Below are 14,841 nucleotides of genomic sequence, written 5' to 3' on the forward strand. Positions count from 1 at the left end.
ATATTGAAATTGTAATAGTTAAAATTATGGCACGTCTTCGCTTACGGCCATATCACGTTGAAAACACCGGTTCTCGTCCGATCCCCGAAGTTAAGCAACGTAGAGCCTGGTCAGTACTTAGATGGGTGACCGCTTGGGAATACCAGGTGCTGTAAGCATTTCCCCTGAATTTTTGGAAAAACTCATAAAAATGCGTTCGATTTTAATGTAAAATATTAGATAAAACAAACAAAAAACAAAATATCATTACATTATCAGATTTGGTAAATAAATATTAAAATTGTAATAGTTAAAATTATGGCACGTCTTCGCTTACGGCCATATCACGTTGAAAACACCGGTTCTCGTCCGATCCCCGACGTTAAGCAACGTAGAGTCTGGTCAGTACTTAGATGGGTGACCGTTCGGGAATACCAGGTGCTGTAAGCATTTCCCCTGAATTTTTGGAAAAACTCATAAAAATGCGTTCGATTTTAATGTAAAATATTAGGTAAAAAAAACAAAAAACAAAATATCATTACATTATCAGATTTGGTAAATAAATATTGAAATTGTAATAGTTAAAATTATGGCACTTCTTCGCTTACGGCCATATCACGTTGAAAACACCGGTTCTCGTTCGATCCCCGAAGTTAAGCAACGTAGAGCCTGGTCAGTACTTAGATGGGTGACCGCTTGGGAATACCAGGTGCTGTAAGCATTTCCCCTGAATTTTTGGAAAAACTCATAAAAATGCGTTCGATATTTATGTAAAATATTAGGTAAAAAAAACAAATAAAGTATCATTAAATTATCAGATTTGGTAAATAAATATTGAAATTGTAATAGTTAAAATTATCGCACTTCTTCGCTTACGGCAATATCACGTTGAAAACACCGGTTCTCGTTCGATCCCCGAAGTTAAGCAACGTAGAGCCTGGTCAGTACTTAGATGGGTGACCGCTTCGGAATACCAGGTGCTGTAAGCAGTTCCCCTGAATTTTTGGAAAAACTCATAAAAATGCGTTCGATTTTAATGTAAAATATTAGATAAAAAAACAAAAAACAAAATATCATTACATTATCAGATTTGGTAAATAAATATTGAAATTGTAATAGTTAAAATTATGGCACGTCTTCGCTTACGGCCATATCACGTTGAAAACACCGGTTCTCGTCCGATCCCCGAAGTTAAGCAACGTAGAGCCTGGTCAGTACTTAGATGGGTGACCGCTTGGGAATACCAGGTGCTGTAAGCATTTCCCCTGAATATTTGGAAAAACTCATAAAAATGCGTTCGATTTTAATGTAAAATATTAGATAAAAAAACAAAAAACAAAATATCATTACATTATCAGATTTGGTAAATAAATATTGAAATTGTAATAGTTAAAATTATGGCACGTCTTCGCTTACGGCCATATCACGTATAAAACACCGGTTCTCGTCCGATCCCCGAAGTTAAGCAACGTAGAGCCTGGTCAGTACTTAGATGGGTGACCGCTTGGGAATACCAGGTGCTGTAAGCACTTCCCCTGAATTTTTGGAAAAACTCATAAAAATGCGTTCGATTTTAATGTAAAATATTAGGTAAAAAAAACAAATAAAGTATCATTAAATTATCAGATTTGGTAAATAAATATTGAAATTGTAATAGTTAAAATTATGGCACGTCTTCGCTTACGGCCATATCACGTTGAAAACACCGGTTCTCGTCCGATTCCCGAAGTTAAGCAACGTAGAGCCTGGTCAGTACTTAGATGGGTGACCGCTTGGGAATACCAGGTGCTGTAAGCATTTCCCCTGAATTTTTGGAAAAACTCATAAAAATGCGTTCGATTTTAATGTAAAATATTAGGTAAAAAAAAACAAAAAACAAAATATCATTACATTATCAGATTTGGTAAATAAATATTGAAATTGTAATAGTTAAAATTATGGCACGTCTTCGCTTACGGCCATATCACGTTGAAAACACCGGTTCTCGTCCGATCCCCGCAGTTAAGCAACGTAGAGCCTGGTCAGTACTTAGATGGGTGACCGCTTCGGAATACCAGGTGCTGTCAGCATTTCCCCTGAATTTTTGGAAAAACTCATAAAAATGCGTTCGATTTTAATGTAAAATATTAGGTAAAAAAAACAAAAAACAAAATATCATTACATTATCAGATTTGGTAAATAAATATTGAAATTGTAATAGTTAAAATTATGGCACGTCTTCGCTTACGGCCATATCACGTTGAAAACACCGGTTCTCGTCCGATCCCCGAAGTTAAGCAACGTAGAGCCTGGTCAGTACTTAGATGGGTGACCGCTTCGGAATACCAGGTGCTGTCAGCATTTCCCCTGAATTTTTGGAAAAACTCATAAAAATGCGTTCGATTTTAATGTAAAATATTAGGTAAAAAAAACAAAAAACAAAATATCATTACATTATCAGATTTGGTAAATAAATATTGAAATTGTAATAGTTAAAATTATGGCACGTCTTCGCTTACGGCCATATCACGTTGAAAACACCGGTTCTCGTCCGATCCCCGAAGTTAAGCAACGTAGAGCCTGGTCAGTACTTAGATGGGTGACCGCTTCGGAATACCAGGTGCTGTCAGCATTTCCCCTGAATTTTTGGAAAAACTCATAAAAATGCGTTCGATTTTAATGTAAAATATTAGGTAAAAAAAACAAAAAACAAAATATCATTACATTATCAGATTTGGTAAATAAATATTGAAATTGTAATAGTTAAAATTATGGCACGTCTTCGCTTACGGCCATATCACGTTGAAAACACCGGTTCTCGTCCGATCCCCGAAGTTAAGCAACGTAGAGCCTGGTCAGTACTTAGATGGGTGACCGCTTGGGAATACCAGGTGCTGTAAGCATTTCCCCTGAATTTTTGGAAAAACTCATAAAAATGCGTTCGATTTTAATGTAAAATATTAGATAAAACAAACAAAAAACAAAATATCATTACATTATCAGATTTGGTAAATAAATATTAAAATTGTAATAGTTAAAATTATGGCACGTCTTCGCTTACGGCCATATCACGTTGAAAACACCGGTTCTCGTCCGATCCCCGAAGTTAAGCAACGTAGAGTCTGGTCAGTACTTAGATGGGTGACCGTTCGGGAATACCAGGTGCTGTAAGCATTTCCCCTGAATTTTTGGAAAAACTCATAAAAATGCGTTCGATTTTAATGTAAAATATTAGGTAAAAAAAACAAAAAACAAAATATCATTACATTATCAGATTTGGTAAATAAATATTGAAATTGTAATAGTTAAAATTATGGCACGTCTTCGCTTACGGCCATATCACGTTGAAAACACCGGTTCTCGTCCGATCCCCGAAGTTAAGCAACGTAGAGCCTGGTCAGTACTTAGATGGGTGACCGCTTGGGAATACCAGGTGCTGTAAGCATTTCCCCTGAATTTTTGGAAAAACTCATAAAAATGCGTTCGATTTTAATGTAAAATATTAGGTAAAAAAAACAAAAAACAAAATATCATTACATTATCAGATTTGGTAAATAAATATTGAAATTGTAATAGTTAAAATTATGGCACGTCTTCGCTTACGGCCATATCACGTTGAAAACACCGGTTCTCGTCCGATCCCCGAAGTTAAGCAACGTAGAGCTTGGTCAGTACTTAGATGGGTGACCGCTTCGGAATACCAGGTGCTGTCAGCATTTCCCCTGAATTTTTGGAAAAACTCATAAAAATGCGTTCGATTTTAATGTAAAATATTAGGTAAAAAAAACAAAAAACAAAATATCATTACATTATCAGATTTGGTAAATAAATATTGAAATTGTAATAGTTAAAATTATGGCACGTCTTCGCTTACGGCCATATCACGTTGAAAACACCGGTTCTCGTCCGATCCCCGAAGTTAAGCAACGTAGAGCCTGGTCAGTACTTAGATGGGTGACCGCTTCGGAATACCAGGTGCTGTCAGCATTTCCCCTGAATTTTTGGAAAAACTCATAAAAATGCGTTCGATTTTAATGTAAAATATTAGGTAAAAAAAACAAAAAACAAAATATCATTACATTATCAGATTTGGTAAATAAATATTGAAATTGTAATAGTTAAAATTATGGCACGTCTTCGCTTACGGCCATATCACGTTGAAAACACCGGTTCTCGTCCGATCCCCGAAGTTAAGCAACGTAGAGCCTGGTCAGTACTTAGATGGGTGACCGCTTCGGAATACCAGGTGCTGTCAGCATTTCCCCTGAATTTTTGGAAAAACTCATAAAAATGCGTTCGATTTTAATGTAAAATATTAGGTAAAAAAAACAAAAAACAAAATATCATTACATTATCAGATTTGGTAAATAAATATTGAAATTGTAATAGTTAAAATTATGGCACGTCTTCGCTTACGGCCATATCACGTTGAAAACACCGGTTCTCGTCTGATCCCCGAAGTTAAGCAACGTAGAGTCTGGTCAGTACTTAGATGGGTGACCGTTCGGGAATACCAGGTGCTGTAAGCATTTCCCCTGAATTTTTGGAAAAACTCATAAAAATGCGTTCGATTTTAATGTAAAATATTAGGTAAAAAAAACAAAAAACAAAATATCATTACATTATCAGATTTGGTAAATAAATATTGAAATTGTAATAGTTAAAATTATGGCACGTCTTCGCTTACGGCCATATCACGTTGAAAACACCGGTTCTCGTCCGATCCCCGAAGTTAAGCAACGTAGAGCCTGGTCAGTACTTAGATGGGTGACCGCTTGGGAATACCAGGTGCTGTAAGCATTTCCCCTGAATTTTTGGAAAAACTCATAAAAATGCGTTCGATTTTAATGTAAAATATTAGGTAAAAAAAACAAAAAACAAAATATCATTACATTATCAGCTTTGGTAAATAAATATTGAAATTGTAATAGTTAAAATTATGGCACGTCTTCGCTTACGGCCATATCACGTTGAAAACACCGGTTCTCGTCCGATCCCCGAAGTTAAGCAACGTAGAGCCTGGTCAGTACTTAGATGGGTGACCGCTTCGGAATACCAGGTGCTGTCAGCATTTCCCCTGAATTTTTGGAAAAACTCATAAAAATGCGTTCGATTTTAATGTAAAATATTAGGTAAAAAAAACAAATAAAGTATCATTAAATTATCAGATTTGGTAAATAAATATCTAAATTGTAATAGTTAAAATTATGGCACTTCTTCGCTTACGGCCATATCACGTTGAAAACACCGGTTCTCGTCCGATCCCCGAAGTTAAGCAACGTAGAGCCTGGTCAGTACTTAGATGGGTGACCGCTTCGGAATACCAGGTGCTGTCAGCATTTCCCCTGAATTTTTGGAAAAACTCATAAAAATGCGTTCGATTTTAATGTAAAATATTAGGTAAAAAAAACAAATAAAGTATCATTAAATTATCAGATTTGGTAAATAAATATTGAAATTGTAATAGTTAAAATTATGGCACTTCTTCGCTTACGGCCATATCACGTTGAAAACACCGGTACTCGTCCGATCCCCGAAGTTAAGCAACGTAGAGCCTGGTCAGTACTTAGATTGGTGACCGCTTGGGAATACCAGGTGCTGTAAGCATTTCCCCTGAATTTTTGGAAAAACTCTTAAAAATGCGTTCGATTTTAATGTAAAATATTAGATAAAAAAACTTAAAAAAAATATCATTACATTATCAGATTTGGTAAATAAATATTGAAATTGTAATAGTTAAAATTATGGCACGTCTTCGCTTACGGCCATATCACGTTGAAAACACCGGTTCTCGTCCGATCCCCGCAGTTAAGCAACGTAGAGCCTGGTCAGTACTTAGATGAGTGACCGCTTGGGAATACCAGGTGCTGTAAGCATTTCCCCTGAATTTTTGGAAAAACTCATAAAAATGCGTTCGATTTTAATGTAAAATATTAGGTAAAAAAAACAAATAAAGTATCATTAAATTATCAGATTTGGTAAATAAATATTGAAATTGTAATAGTTAAAATTATGGCACTTCTTCGCTTACGGCCATATCACGTTGAAAACACCGGTTCTCGTCCGATCCCCGAAGTTAAGCAACGTAGAGCCTGGTCAGTACTTAGATGGGTGACCGCTTGGGAATACCAGGTGCTGTAAGCATTTCCCCTGAATTTTTGGAAAAACTCTTAAAAATGCGTTCGATTTTAATGTAAAATATTAGATAAAAAAACAAAAAACAAAATATCATTACATTATCAGATTTGGTAAATAAATATTGAAATTGTAATAGTTAAAATTATGGCACGTCTTCGCTTACGGCCATATCACGTTGAAAACACCGGTTCTCGTCCGATCCCCGAAGTTAAGCAACGTAGAGCCTGGTCAGTACTTAGATGAGTGACCGCTTGGGAATACCAGGTGCTGTAAGCATTTCCCCTGAATTTTTGGAAAAACTCATAAAAATGCGTTCGATTTTAATGTAAAATATTAGGTAAAAAAAACAAAAAACAAAATATCATTACATTATCAGATTTGGTAAATAAATATTGAAATTGTAATAGTTAAAATTATGGCACGTCTTCGCTTACGGCCATATCACGTTGAAAACACCGGTTCTCGTCCGATCCCCGAAGTTAAGCAACGTAGAGCCTGGTCAGTACTTAGATGGGTGACCGCTTGGGAATACCAGGTGCTGTAAGCATTTCCCCTGAATTTTTGGAAAAACTCATAAAAATGCGTTCGATTTTAATGTAAAATATTAGATAAAAAAACAAAAAACAAAATATCATTACATTATCAGATTTGGTAAATAAATATTGAAATTGTAATAGTTAAAATTATGGCACGTCTTCGCTTACGGCCATATCACGTTGAAAACACCGGTTCTAGTCCGATCCCCGAAGTTAAGCAACGTAGAGCCTGGTCAGTACTTAGATGGGTGACCGCTTGGGAATACCAGGTGCTGTAAGCATTTCCCCTGGATTTTTGGAAAAACTCATAAAAATGCGTTCGATTTTAATGTAAAATATTAGATAAAAAAACAAAAAACAAAATATCATTACATTATCAGATTTGGTAAATAAATATTGAAATTGTAATAGTTAAAATTATGGCACGTCTTCGCTTACGGCCATATCACGTTGAAAACACCGGTTCTCGTCCGATCCCCGAAGTTAAGCAACGTAGAGCCTGGTCAGTACTTAGATGGGTGACCGCTTGGGAATACCAGGTGCTGTAAGCATTTCCCCTGAATTTTTGGAAAAACTCATAAAAATGCGTTCGATTTTAATGTAAAATATTAGGTAAAAAAAACAAAAAACAAAATATCATTACATTATCAGATTTGGTAAATAAATATTGAAATTGTAATAGTTAAAATTATGGCACGTCTTCGCTTACGGCCATATCACGTTGAAAACACCGGTTCTCGTCCGATCCCCGAATTTAAGCAACGTAGAGCCTGGTCAGTACTTAGATGGGTGACCGCTTGGGAATACCAGGTGCTGTAAGCATTTCCCCTGAATTTTTGGAAAAACTCATAAAAATGCGTTCGATTTTAATGTAAAATATTAGGTAAAAAAAACAAAAAACAAAATATCATTACATTATCAGATTTGGTAAATAAATATTGAAATTGTAATAGTTAAAATTATGGCACGTCTTCGCTTACGGCCATATCACGTTGAAAACACCGGTTCTCGTCCGATCCCCGAAGTTAAGCAACGTAGAGCCTGGTCAGTACTTAGATGGGTGACCGCTTGGGAATACCAGGTGCTGTAAGCATTTCCCCTGAATTTTTGGAAAAACTCATAAAAATGCGTTCGATTTTAATGTAAAATATTAGGTAAAAAAAACAATTAAAGTATCATTAAATTATCAGATTTGGTAAATAAATATTGAAATTGTAATAGTTAAAATTATGGCACGTCTTCGCTTACGGCCATATCACGTTGAAAACACCGGTTCTCGTCCGATCCCCGAAGTTAAGCAACGTAGAGCCTGGTCAGTACTTAGATGGGTGACCGCTTGGGAATACCAGGTGCTGTAAGCATTTCCCCTGGATTTTTGGAAAAACTCATAAAAATGCGTTCGATTTTAATGTAAAATATTAGATAAAAAAACAAAAAACAAAATATCATTACATTATCAGATTTGGTAAATAAATATTGAAATTGTAATAGTTAAAATTATGGCACGTCTTCGCTTACGGCCATATCACGTTGAAAACACCGGTTCTCGTCCGATCCTCGAAGTTAAGCAACGTAGAGCCTGGTCAGTACTTAGATGGGTGACCGCTTGGGAATACCAGGTGCTGTAAGCATTTCCCCTGAATTTTTGGAAAAACTCATAAAAATGCGTTCGATTTTAATGTAAAATATTAGGTAAAAAAAACAAAAAACAAAATATCATTACATTATCAGATTTGGTAAATAAATATTGAAATTGTAATAGTTAAAATTATGGCACGTCTTCGCTTACGGCCATATCACGTTGAAAACACCGGTTCTCGTCCGATCCCCGAATTTAAGCAACGTAGAGCCTGGTCAGTACTTAGATGGGTGACCGCTTGGGAATACCAGGTGCTGTAAGCATTTCCCCTGAATTTTTGGAAAAACTCATAAAAATGCGTTCGATTTTAATGTAAAATATTAGATAAAAAAACAAAAAACAAAATATCATTACATTATCAGATTTGGTAAATAAATATTGAAATTGTAATAGTTAAAATTATGGCACGTCTTCGCTTACGGCCATATCACGTTGAAAACACCGGTTCTCGTCCGATCCCCGAAGTTAAGAAACGTAGAGCCTGGTCAGTACTTAGATGGGTGACCGCTTGGGAATACCAGGTGCTGTAAGCATTTCCGCTGGATTTTTGGAAAAACTCATAAAAATGCGTTCGATTTTAATGTAAAATATTAGATAAAAAAACAAAAAACAAAATATCATTACATTATCAGATTTGGTAAATAAATATTGAAATTGTAATAGTTAAAATTATGGCACGTCTTCGCTTACGGCCATATCACGTTGAAAACACCGGTTCTCGTCCGATCCCCGAAGTTAAACAACGTAGAGCCTGGTCAGTACTTAGATGGGTGACCGCTTGGGAATACCAGGTGCTTTAAGCATTTCCCCTGAATTTTTGGAAAAACTCATAAAAATGCGTTCGATTTTAATGTAAAATATTAGATAAAAAAACAAAAAACAAAATATCATTACATTATCAGATTTGGTAAATAAATATTGAAATTGTAATAGTTAAAATTATGGCACGTCTTCGCTTACGGCCATATCACGTTGAAAACACCGGTTCTCGTCCGATCCCCGAAGTTAAGCAACGTAGAGCCTGGTCAGTACTTAGATGGGTGACCGCTTGGGAATACCAGGTGCTGTAAGCATTTCCCCTGAATTTTTGGAAAAACTCATAAAAATGCGTTCGATTTTAATGTAAAATATTAGATAAAAAAACAAAAAACAAAATATCATTACATTATCAGATTTGGTAAATAAATATTGAAATTGTAATAGTTAAAATTATGGCACGTCTTCGCTTACGGCCATATCACGTTGAAAACACCGGTTCTCGTCCGATCCCCGAAGTTAAGCAACGTAGAGCCTGGTCAGTACTTAGATGGGTGACCGCTTGGGAATACCAGGTGCTGTAAGCATTTCCCCTGAATTTTTGGAAAAACTCATAAAAATGCGTTCGATTTTAATGTAAAATATTAGATAAAAAAACAAAAAACAAAATATCATTACATTATCAGATTTGGTAAATAAATATTGAAATTGTAATAGTTAAAATTATGGCACGTCTTCGCTTACGGCCATATCACGTTGAAAACACCGGTTCTCGTCCGATCCCCGAAGTTAAGCAACGTAGAGCCTGGTCAGTACTTAGATGGGTGACCGCTTGGGAATACCAGGTGCTGTAAGCATTTCCCCTGAATTTTTGGAAAAACTCATAAAAATGCGTTCGATTTTAATGTAAAATATTAGGTAAAAAAAACAAAAAACAAAATATCATTACATTATCAGATTTGGTAAATAAATATTGAAATTGTAATAGTTAAAATTATGGCACGTCTTCGCTTACGGCCATATCACGTTGAAAACACCGGTTCTCGTCCGATCCCCGAAGTTAAGCAACGTAGAGCCTGGTCAGTACTTAGATGGGTGACCGCTTGGGAATACCAGGTGCTGTAAGCATTTCCCCTGAATATTTGGAAAAACTCATAAAAATGCGTTCGATTTTAATGTAAAATATTAGATAAAAAAACAAAAAACAAAATATCATTACATTATCAGATTTGGTAAATAAATATTGAAATTGTAATAGTTAAAATTATGGCACGTCTTCGCTTACGGCCATATCAACTTGAAAACACCGGTTCTCGTCCGATCCCCGAAGTTAAGAAACGTAGAGCCTGGTCAGTACTTAGATGGGTGACCGCTTCGGAATACCAGGTGCTGTAAGCATTTCCCCTGGATTTTTGGAAAAACTCATAAAAATGCGTTCGATTTTAATGTAAAATATTAGATAAAAAAACAAAAAACAAAATATCATTATATTATCAGTTTTGGTAAATAAATATTGAAATTGTAATAGTTAAAATTATGGCACGTCTTCGCTTACGGCCATATCACGTTGAAAACACCGGTTCTCGTCCGATCCCCGAAGTTAAGCAACGTAGAGCCTGGTCAGTACTTAGATGGGTGACCGCTTGGGAATACCAGGTGCTGTAAGCATTTCCCCTGAATTTTTGGAAAAACTCATAAAAATGCGTTCGATTTTAATGTAAAATATTAGATAAAAAAACAAAAAAAAAATATCATTACATTATCAGATTTGGTAAATAAATATTGAAATTGTAATAGTTAAAATTATGGCACGTCTTCGCTTACGGCCATATCACGTTGAAAACACCGGTTCTCGTCCGATCCCCGAAGTTAAGCAACGTAGAGCCTGGTCAGTACTTAGATGGGTGACCGCTTCGGAATACCAGGTGCTGTAAGCATTTCCCCTGAATTTTTGGAAAAACTCATAAAAATGCGTTCGATTTTAATGTAAAATATTAGATAAAAAAACAAAAAAAAAAATATCATTACATTATCAGATTTGGTAAATAAATATTGAAATTGTAATAGTTAAAATTATGGCACGTCTTCGCTTACGGCCATATCACGTTGAAAACACCGGTTCTCGTCCGATCCCCGAAGTTAAGCAACGTAGAGCCTGGTCAGTACTTAGATGGGTGACCGCTTGGGAATACCAGGTGCTGTAAGCATTTCCCCTGAATTTTTGGAAAAACTCATAAAAATGCGTTCGATTTTAATGTAAAATATTAGATAAAAAAACAAAAAACAAAATATCATTACATTATCAGATTTGGTAAATAAATATTGAAATTGTAATAGTTAAAATTATGGCACGTGTTCGCTTACGGCCATATCACGTTGAAAACACCGGTTCTCGTCCGATCCCCGAAGTTAAGCAAGGTAGAGCCTGGTCAGTACTAAGATGGGTGACCGCTTGGGAATACCAGGTGCTGTAAGCATTTCCCCTGAATTTTTGGAAAAACTCATAAAAATGCGTTCGATTTTAATGTAAAATATTAGATAAAAAACAAAAAACAAAATATCATTACATTATCAGATTTGGTAAATAAATATTGAAATTGTAATAGTTAAAACTATGGCACGTCTTAGCTTACGGCCATATCACGTTGAAAACACCGGTTCTCGTCCGATCCCCGAAGTTAAACAACGTAGAGCCTGGTCAGTACTTAGATGGGTGACCGCTTGGGAATGCCAGGTGCTGTAAGCATTTCCCCTGAATTTTTGGAAAAACTCATAAAAATGCGTTCGATTTTAATGTAAAATATTAGGTAAAAAAAACAAAAAACAAAATATCATTACATTATCAGATTTGGTAAATAAATATTGAAATTGTAATAGTTAAAATTATGGCACGTCTTCGCGTACGGCCATATCACGTTGAAAACACCGGTTCTCGTCCGATCCCCGAAGTTAAGCAACGTAGAGCCTGGTCAGTACTTAGATGGGTGACCGCTTGGGAATACCAGGTGCTGTAAGCATTTCCCCTGAATTTTTGGAAAAACTCATAAAAATGCGTTCGATTTTAATGTAAAATATTAGATAAAAAAACAAAAAACAAAATATCATTACATTATCAGATTTGGTAAATAAATATTGAAATTGTAATAGTTAAAATTATGGCACGTCTTCGCTTACGGCCATATCAACTTGAAAACACCGGTTCTCGTCCGATCCTAGAAGTTAAGAAACGTAGAGCCAGGTCAGTACTTAGATGGGTGACCGCTTCGGAATACCAGGTGCTGTAAGCATTTCCCCTGGATTTTTGGAAAAACGCATAAAAATGCGTTCGATTTTAATGTAAAATATTAGATAAAAAAACAAAAAACAAAATATCATTACATTATCAGATTTGGTAAATAAATATTGAAATTGTAATAGTTAAAATTATGGCACGTCTTCGCTTACGGCCATATCACGTTGAAAACACCGGTTCTCGTCCGATCCCCGAAGTTAAGCAACGTAGAGCCTGGTCAGTACTTAGATGGGTGACCGCTTGGGAATACCAGGTGCTGTAAGCATTTCCCCTGAATTTTTGGAAAAACTCATAAAAATGCGTTCGATTTTAATGTAAAATATTAGATAAAAAACAAAAAAAAAATATCATTACATTATCAGATTTGGTAAATAAATATTGAAATTGTAATAGTTAAAATTATGGCACGTCTTCGCTTACGGCCATATCACGTTGAAAACACCGGTTCTCGTCCGATCCCCGAAGTTAAACAACGTAGAGCCTGGTCAGTACTTAGATGGGTGACCGCTTGGGAATACCAGGTGCTGTAAGCATTTCCCCTGAATTTTTGGAAAAACTCATAAAAATGCGTTCGATTTTAATGTAAAATATTAGATAAAAAAACAAAAAACAAAATATCATTACATTATCAGATTTCGTAAATAAATATTGAAATTGTAATAGTTAAAATTATGGCACGTCTTCGCTTACGGCCATATCACGTTGAAAACACCGGTTCTCGTCCGATCCCCGAAGTTAAGCAACGTAGAGCCTGGTCAGTACTTAGATGGGTGACCGCTTGGGAATACCAGGTGCTGTAAGCATTTCCCCTGAATTTTTGGAAAAACTCATAAAAATGCGTTCGATTTTAATGTAAAATATTAGGTAAAAAAAACAATTAAAGTATCATTAAATTATCAGATTTGGTAAATAAATATTGAAATTGTAATAGTTAAAATTATGGCACGTCTTCGCTTACGGCCATATCACGTTGAAAACACCGGTTCTCGTCCGATCCCCGAAGTTAAGCAACGTAGAGCCTGGTCAGTACTTAGATGGGTGACCGCTTGGGAATACCAGGTGCTGTAAGCATTTCCCCTGGATTTTTGGAAAAACTCATAAAAATGCGTTCGATTTTAATGTAAAATATTAGATAAAAAAACAAAAAACAAAATATCATTACATTATCAGATTTGGTAAATAAATATTGAAATTGTAATAGTTAAAATTATGGCACGTCTTCGCTTACGGCCATATCACGTTGAAAACACCGGTTCTCGTCCGATCCCCGAAGTTAAGCAACGTAGAGCCTGGTCAGTACTTAGATGGGTGACCGCTTGGGAATACCAGGTGCTGTAAGCATTTCCCCTGAATTTTTGGAAAAACTCATAAAAATGCGTTCGATTTTAATGTAAAATATTAGGTAAAAAAAACAAAAAACAAAATATCATTACATTATCAGATTTGGTAAATAAATATTGAAATTGTAATAGTTAAAATTATGGCACGTCTTCGCTTACGGCCATATCACGTTGAAAACACCGGTTCTCGTCCGATCCCCGAATTTAAGCAACGTAGAGCCTGGTCAGTACTTAGATGGGTGACCGCTTGGGAATACCAGGTGCTGTAAGCATTTCCCCTGAATTTTTGGAAAAACTCATAAAAATGCGTTCGATTTTAATGTAAAATATTAGATAAAAAAACAAAAAACAAAATATCATTACATTATCAGATTTGGTAAATAAATATTGAAATTGTAATAGTTAAAATTATGGCACGTCTTCGCTTACGGCCATATCACGTTGAAAACACCGGTTCTCGTCCGATCCCCGAAGTTAAGAAACGTAGAGCCTGGTCAGTACTTAGATGGGTGACCGCTTGGGAATACCAGGTGCTGTAAGCATTTCCGCTGGATTTTTGGAAAAACTCATAAAAATGCGTTCGATTTTAATGTAAAATATTAGATAAAAAAACAAAAAACAAAATATCATTACATTATCAGATTTGGTAAATAAATATTGAAATTGTAATAGTTAAAATTATGGCACGTCTTCGCTTACGGCCATATCACGTTGAAAACACCGGTTCTCGTCCGATCCCCGAAGTTAAACAACGTAGAGCCTGGTCAGTACTTAGATGGGTGACCGCTTGGGAATACCAGGTGCTTTAAGCATTTCCCCTTAATTTTTGGAAAAACTCATAAAAATGCGTTCGATTTTAATGTAAAATATTAGATAAAAAAACAAAAAACAAAATATCATTACATTATCAGATTTGGTAAATAAATATTGAAATTGTAATAGTTAAAATTATGGCACGTCTTCGCTTACGGCCATATCACGTTGAAAACACCGGTTCTCGTCCGATCCCCGAAGTTAAGCAACGTAGAGCCTGGTCAGTACTTAGATGGGTGACCGCTTGGGAATACCAGGTGCTGTAAGCATTTCCCCTGAATTTTTGGAAAAACTCATAAAAATGCGTTCGATTTTAATGTAAAATATTAGATAAAAAAACAAAAAACAAAATATCATTACATTATCAGA

The 14,841-nt window shown here is 35.6% G+C and overlaps 53 non-coding genes and 2 pseudogenes across 53 annotated transcripts; all 55 read left to right on the forward strand.

Annotated features, from left to right (window-relative positions):
- The first annotated feature begins 39 nt into the window (after positions 1-39).
- Positions 40-158, forward strand: LOC145298883 (5S ribosomal RNA). Its single transcript, XR_013871151.1, has one exon. It is a non-coding gene; the product is annotated as a 5S ribosomal RNA (ribosomal RNA).
- A 152-nt stretch (positions 159-310) lies between these two features.
- LOC145301007 (5S ribosomal RNA) lies at positions 311-429 on the forward strand. Its single transcript, XR_013873210.1, has one exon. It is a non-coding gene; the product is annotated as a 5S ribosomal RNA (ribosomal RNA).
- A 152-nt stretch (positions 430-581) lies between these two features.
- LOC145299447 (5S ribosomal RNA) lies at positions 582-700 on the forward strand. The gene has a single exon (XR_013871703.1). It is a non-coding gene; the product is annotated as a 5S ribosomal RNA (ribosomal RNA).
- A 149-nt stretch (positions 701-849) lies between these two features.
- On the forward strand, positions 850-968 carry LOC145300727 (5S ribosomal RNA). Its single transcript, XR_013872939.1, has one exon. It is a non-coding gene; the product is annotated as a 5S ribosomal RNA (ribosomal RNA).
- Positions 969-1,119: 151 nt separating this feature from the next.
- On the forward strand, positions 1,120-1,238 carry LOC145298885 (5S ribosomal RNA). The gene has a single exon (XR_013871153.1). It is a non-coding gene; the product is annotated as a 5S ribosomal RNA (ribosomal RNA).
- Positions 1,239-1,389: 151 nt separating this feature from the next.
- On the forward strand, positions 1,390-1,508 carry LOC145300603 (5S ribosomal RNA). The gene has a single exon (XR_013872817.1). It is a non-coding gene; the product is annotated as a 5S ribosomal RNA (ribosomal RNA).
- Positions 1,509-1,657: 149 nt separating this feature from the next.
- Positions 1,658-1,776, forward strand: LOC145300071 (5S ribosomal RNA). Its single transcript, XR_013872307.1, has one exon. It is a non-coding gene; the product is annotated as a 5S ribosomal RNA (ribosomal RNA).
- A 153-nt stretch (positions 1,777-1,929) lies between these two features.
- LOC145300930 (5S ribosomal RNA) lies at positions 1,930-2,048 on the forward strand. Its single transcript, XR_013873137.1, has one exon. It is a non-coding gene; the product is annotated as a 5S ribosomal RNA (ribosomal RNA).
- A 152-nt stretch (positions 2,049-2,200) lies between these two features.
- Positions 2,201-2,319, forward strand: LOC145300719 (5S ribosomal RNA). Its single transcript, XR_013872931.1, has one exon. It is a non-coding gene; the product is annotated as a 5S ribosomal RNA (ribosomal RNA).
- A 152-nt stretch (positions 2,320-2,471) lies between these two features.
- Positions 2,472-2,590, forward strand: LOC145300720 (5S ribosomal RNA). Its single transcript, XR_013872932.1, has one exon. It is a non-coding gene; the product is annotated as a 5S ribosomal RNA (ribosomal RNA).
- Positions 2,591-2,742: 152 nt separating this feature from the next.
- LOC145298886 (5S ribosomal RNA) lies at positions 2,743-2,861 on the forward strand. The gene has a single exon (XR_013871154.1). It is a non-coding gene; the product is annotated as a 5S ribosomal RNA (ribosomal RNA).
- A 152-nt stretch (positions 2,862-3,013) lies between these two features.
- LOC145300629 (5S ribosomal RNA) lies at positions 3,014-3,132 on the forward strand. The gene has a single exon (XR_013872843.1). It is a non-coding gene; the product is annotated as a 5S ribosomal RNA (ribosomal RNA).
- Positions 3,133-3,284: 152 nt separating this feature from the next.
- LOC145298887 (5S ribosomal RNA) lies at positions 3,285-3,403 on the forward strand. The gene has a single exon (XR_013871155.1). It is a non-coding gene; the product is annotated as a 5S ribosomal RNA (ribosomal RNA).
- A 152-nt stretch (positions 3,404-3,555) lies between these two features.
- LOC145301002 (5S ribosomal RNA) lies at positions 3,556-3,674 on the forward strand. Its single transcript, XR_013873205.1, has one exon. It is a non-coding gene; the product is annotated as a 5S ribosomal RNA (ribosomal RNA).
- A 152-nt stretch (positions 3,675-3,826) lies between these two features.
- LOC145300721 (5S ribosomal RNA) lies at positions 3,827-3,945 on the forward strand. Its single transcript, XR_013872933.1, has one exon. It is a non-coding gene; the product is annotated as a 5S ribosomal RNA (ribosomal RNA).
- Positions 3,946-4,097: 152 nt separating this feature from the next.
- Positions 4,098-4,216, forward strand: LOC145300722 (5S ribosomal RNA). Its single transcript, XR_013872934.1, has one exon. It is a non-coding gene; the product is annotated as a 5S ribosomal RNA (ribosomal RNA).
- A 152-nt stretch (positions 4,217-4,368) lies between these two features.
- LOC145300744 (5S ribosomal RNA) lies at positions 4,369-4,487 on the forward strand. The gene has a single exon (XR_013872955.1). It is a non-coding gene; the product is annotated as a 5S ribosomal RNA (ribosomal RNA).
- A 152-nt stretch (positions 4,488-4,639) lies between these two features.
- LOC145298888 (5S ribosomal RNA) lies at positions 4,640-4,758 on the forward strand. The gene has a single exon (XR_013871156.1). It is a non-coding gene; the product is annotated as a 5S ribosomal RNA (ribosomal RNA).
- Positions 4,759-4,910: 152 nt separating this feature from the next.
- LOC145300723 (5S ribosomal RNA) lies at positions 4,911-5,029 on the forward strand. Its single transcript, XR_013872935.1, has one exon. It is a non-coding gene; the product is annotated as a 5S ribosomal RNA (ribosomal RNA).
- Positions 5,030-5,178: 149 nt separating this feature from the next.
- Positions 5,179-5,297, forward strand: LOC145300724 (5S ribosomal RNA). The gene has a single exon (XR_013872936.1). It is a non-coding gene; the product is annotated as a 5S ribosomal RNA (ribosomal RNA).
- Positions 5,298-5,446: 149 nt separating this feature from the next.
- Positions 5,447-5,565, forward strand: LOC145301048 (5S ribosomal RNA). The gene has a single exon (XR_013873250.1). It is a non-coding gene; the product is annotated as a 5S ribosomal RNA (ribosomal RNA).
- Positions 5,566-5,715: 150 nt separating this feature from the next.
- On the forward strand, positions 5,716-5,834 carry LOC145300750 (5S ribosomal RNA). The gene has a single exon (XR_013872961.1). It is a non-coding gene; the product is annotated as a 5S ribosomal RNA (ribosomal RNA).
- Positions 5,835-5,983: 149 nt separating this feature from the next.
- Positions 5,984-6,102, forward strand: LOC145298889 (5S ribosomal RNA). Its single transcript, XR_013871157.1, has one exon. It is a non-coding gene; the product is annotated as a 5S ribosomal RNA (ribosomal RNA).
- Positions 6,103-6,253: 151 nt separating this feature from the next.
- On the forward strand, positions 6,254-6,372 carry LOC145300402 (5S ribosomal RNA). Its single transcript, XR_013872626.1, has one exon. It is a non-coding gene; the product is annotated as a 5S ribosomal RNA (ribosomal RNA).
- A 152-nt stretch (positions 6,373-6,524) lies between these two features.
- LOC145298890 (5S ribosomal RNA) lies at positions 6,525-6,643 on the forward strand. The gene has a single exon (XR_013871158.1). It is a non-coding gene; the product is annotated as a 5S ribosomal RNA (ribosomal RNA).
- Positions 6,644-6,794: 151 nt separating this feature from the next.
- Positions 6,795-6,913, forward strand: LOC145300351 (5S ribosomal RNA). The gene has a single exon (XR_013872578.1). It is a non-coding gene; the product is annotated as a 5S ribosomal RNA (ribosomal RNA).
- Positions 6,914-7,064: 151 nt separating this feature from the next.
- On the forward strand, positions 7,065-7,183 carry LOC145298891 (5S ribosomal RNA). The gene has a single exon (XR_013871159.1). It is a non-coding gene; the product is annotated as a 5S ribosomal RNA (ribosomal RNA).
- A 152-nt stretch (positions 7,184-7,335) lies between these two features.
- LOC145300425 (5S ribosomal RNA) lies at positions 7,336-7,454 on the forward strand. Its single transcript, XR_013872647.1, has one exon. It is a non-coding gene; the product is annotated as a 5S ribosomal RNA (ribosomal RNA).
- Positions 7,455-7,606: 152 nt separating this feature from the next.
- Positions 7,607-7,725, forward strand: LOC145298892 (5S ribosomal RNA). Its single transcript, XR_013871160.1, has one exon. It is a non-coding gene; the product is annotated as a 5S ribosomal RNA (ribosomal RNA).
- A 149-nt stretch (positions 7,726-7,874) lies between these two features.
- Positions 7,875-7,993, forward strand: LOC145298893 (5S ribosomal RNA). The gene has a single exon (XR_013871161.1). It is a non-coding gene; the product is annotated as a 5S ribosomal RNA (ribosomal RNA).
- Positions 7,994-8,144: 151 nt separating this feature from the next.
- Positions 8,145-8,263, forward strand: LOC145300039 (5S ribosomal RNA). Its single transcript, XR_013872277.1, has one exon. It is a non-coding gene; the product is annotated as a 5S ribosomal RNA (ribosomal RNA).
- Positions 8,264-8,415: 152 nt separating this feature from the next.
- LOC145300426 (5S ribosomal RNA) lies at positions 8,416-8,534 on the forward strand. Its single transcript, XR_013872648.1, has one exon. It is a non-coding gene; the product is annotated as a 5S ribosomal RNA (ribosomal RNA).
- Positions 8,535-8,685: 151 nt separating this feature from the next.
- On the forward strand, positions 8,686-8,804 carry LOC145300267 (5S ribosomal RNA). Its single transcript, XR_013872497.1, has one exon. It is a non-coding gene; the product is annotated as a 5S ribosomal RNA (ribosomal RNA).
- Positions 8,805-8,955: 151 nt separating this feature from the next.
- Positions 8,956-9,074, forward strand: LOC145300800 (5S ribosomal RNA). The gene has a single exon (XR_013873011.1). It is a non-coding gene; the product is annotated as a 5S ribosomal RNA (ribosomal RNA).
- A 151-nt stretch (positions 9,075-9,225) lies between these two features.
- Positions 9,226-9,344, forward strand: LOC145298894 (5S ribosomal RNA). The gene has a single exon (XR_013871162.1). It is a non-coding gene; the product is annotated as a 5S ribosomal RNA (ribosomal RNA).
- A 151-nt stretch (positions 9,345-9,495) lies between these two features.
- Positions 9,496-9,614, forward strand: LOC145298896 (5S ribosomal RNA). The gene has a single exon (XR_013871164.1). It is a non-coding gene; the product is annotated as a 5S ribosomal RNA (ribosomal RNA).
- Positions 9,615-9,765: 151 nt separating this feature from the next.
- Positions 9,766-9,884, forward strand: LOC145298897 (5S ribosomal RNA). The gene has a single exon (XR_013871165.1). It is a non-coding gene; the product is annotated as a 5S ribosomal RNA (ribosomal RNA).
- A 152-nt stretch (positions 9,885-10,036) lies between these two features.
- Positions 10,037-10,155, forward strand: LOC145298898 (5S ribosomal RNA). The gene has a single exon (XR_013871166.1). It is a non-coding gene; the product is annotated as a 5S ribosomal RNA (ribosomal RNA).
- Positions 10,156-10,306: 151 nt separating this feature from the next.
- Positions 10,307-10,425, forward strand: LOC145301388 (5S ribosomal RNA; annotated as a pseudogene).
- A 151-nt stretch (positions 10,426-10,576) lies between these two features.
- On the forward strand, positions 10,577-10,695 carry LOC145298899 (5S ribosomal RNA). The gene has a single exon (XR_013871167.1). It is a non-coding gene; the product is annotated as a 5S ribosomal RNA (ribosomal RNA).
- A 150-nt stretch (positions 10,696-10,845) lies between these two features.
- LOC145299942 (5S ribosomal RNA) lies at positions 10,846-10,964 on the forward strand. Its single transcript, XR_013872184.1, has one exon. It is a non-coding gene; the product is annotated as a 5S ribosomal RNA (ribosomal RNA).
- A 151-nt stretch (positions 10,965-11,115) lies between these two features.
- On the forward strand, positions 11,116-11,234 carry LOC145298900 (5S ribosomal RNA). The gene has a single exon (XR_013871168.1). It is a non-coding gene; the product is annotated as a 5S ribosomal RNA (ribosomal RNA).
- A 151-nt stretch (positions 11,235-11,385) lies between these two features.
- On the forward strand, positions 11,386-11,504 carry LOC145299664 (5S ribosomal RNA). Its single transcript, XR_013871914.1, has one exon. It is a non-coding gene; the product is annotated as a 5S ribosomal RNA (ribosomal RNA).
- Positions 11,505-11,654: 150 nt separating this feature from the next.
- Positions 11,655-11,773, forward strand: LOC145299958 (5S ribosomal RNA). The gene has a single exon (XR_013872199.1). It is a non-coding gene; the product is annotated as a 5S ribosomal RNA (ribosomal RNA).
- Positions 11,774-11,925: 152 nt separating this feature from the next.
- Positions 11,926-12,044, forward strand: LOC145300107 (5S ribosomal RNA). The gene has a single exon (XR_013872342.1). It is a non-coding gene; the product is annotated as a 5S ribosomal RNA (ribosomal RNA).
- A 151-nt stretch (positions 12,045-12,195) lies between these two features.
- Positions 12,196-12,314, forward strand: LOC145301462 (5S ribosomal RNA; annotated as a pseudogene).
- A 151-nt stretch (positions 12,315-12,465) lies between these two features.
- Positions 12,466-12,584, forward strand: LOC145298901 (5S ribosomal RNA). The gene has a single exon (XR_013871169.1). It is a non-coding gene; the product is annotated as a 5S ribosomal RNA (ribosomal RNA).
- Positions 12,585-12,733: 149 nt separating this feature from the next.
- Positions 12,734-12,852, forward strand: LOC145299500 (5S ribosomal RNA). Its single transcript, XR_013871755.1, has one exon. It is a non-coding gene; the product is annotated as a 5S ribosomal RNA (ribosomal RNA).
- Positions 12,853-13,003: 151 nt separating this feature from the next.
- LOC145298902 (5S ribosomal RNA) lies at positions 13,004-13,122 on the forward strand. The gene has a single exon (XR_013871170.1). It is a non-coding gene; the product is annotated as a 5S ribosomal RNA (ribosomal RNA).
- A 149-nt stretch (positions 13,123-13,271) lies between these two features.
- Positions 13,272-13,390, forward strand: LOC145298903 (5S ribosomal RNA). The gene has a single exon (XR_013871171.1). It is a non-coding gene; the product is annotated as a 5S ribosomal RNA (ribosomal RNA).
- Positions 13,391-13,541: 151 nt separating this feature from the next.
- LOC145298904 (5S ribosomal RNA) lies at positions 13,542-13,660 on the forward strand. Its single transcript, XR_013871172.1, has one exon. It is a non-coding gene; the product is annotated as a 5S ribosomal RNA (ribosomal RNA).
- Positions 13,661-13,812: 152 nt separating this feature from the next.
- On the forward strand, positions 13,813-13,931 carry LOC145300427 (5S ribosomal RNA). The gene has a single exon (XR_013872649.1). It is a non-coding gene; the product is annotated as a 5S ribosomal RNA (ribosomal RNA).
- Positions 13,932-14,082: 151 nt separating this feature from the next.
- On the forward strand, positions 14,083-14,201 carry LOC145300268 (5S ribosomal RNA). Its single transcript, XR_013872498.1, has one exon. It is a non-coding gene; the product is annotated as a 5S ribosomal RNA (ribosomal RNA).
- Positions 14,202-14,352: 151 nt separating this feature from the next.
- LOC145300801 (5S ribosomal RNA) lies at positions 14,353-14,471 on the forward strand. The gene has a single exon (XR_013873012.1). It is a non-coding gene; the product is annotated as a 5S ribosomal RNA (ribosomal RNA).
- Positions 14,472-14,622: 151 nt separating this feature from the next.
- On the forward strand, positions 14,623-14,741 carry LOC145298905 (5S ribosomal RNA). Its single transcript, XR_013871173.1, has one exon. It is a non-coding gene; the product is annotated as a 5S ribosomal RNA (ribosomal RNA).
- The last annotated feature ends 100 nt before the right edge of the window (positions 14,742-14,841 follow it).

This window comes from Euprymna scolopes, chromosome 18 (genome assembly GCF_053919585.1).
Source record: "Euprymna scolopes isolate OS-2025 chromosome 18, ASM5391958v1, whole genome shotgun sequence".
Classification (NCBI taxonomy): Eukaryota; Metazoa; Mollusca; class Cephalopoda; order Sepiida; family Sepiolidae; genus Euprymna; species Euprymna scolopes.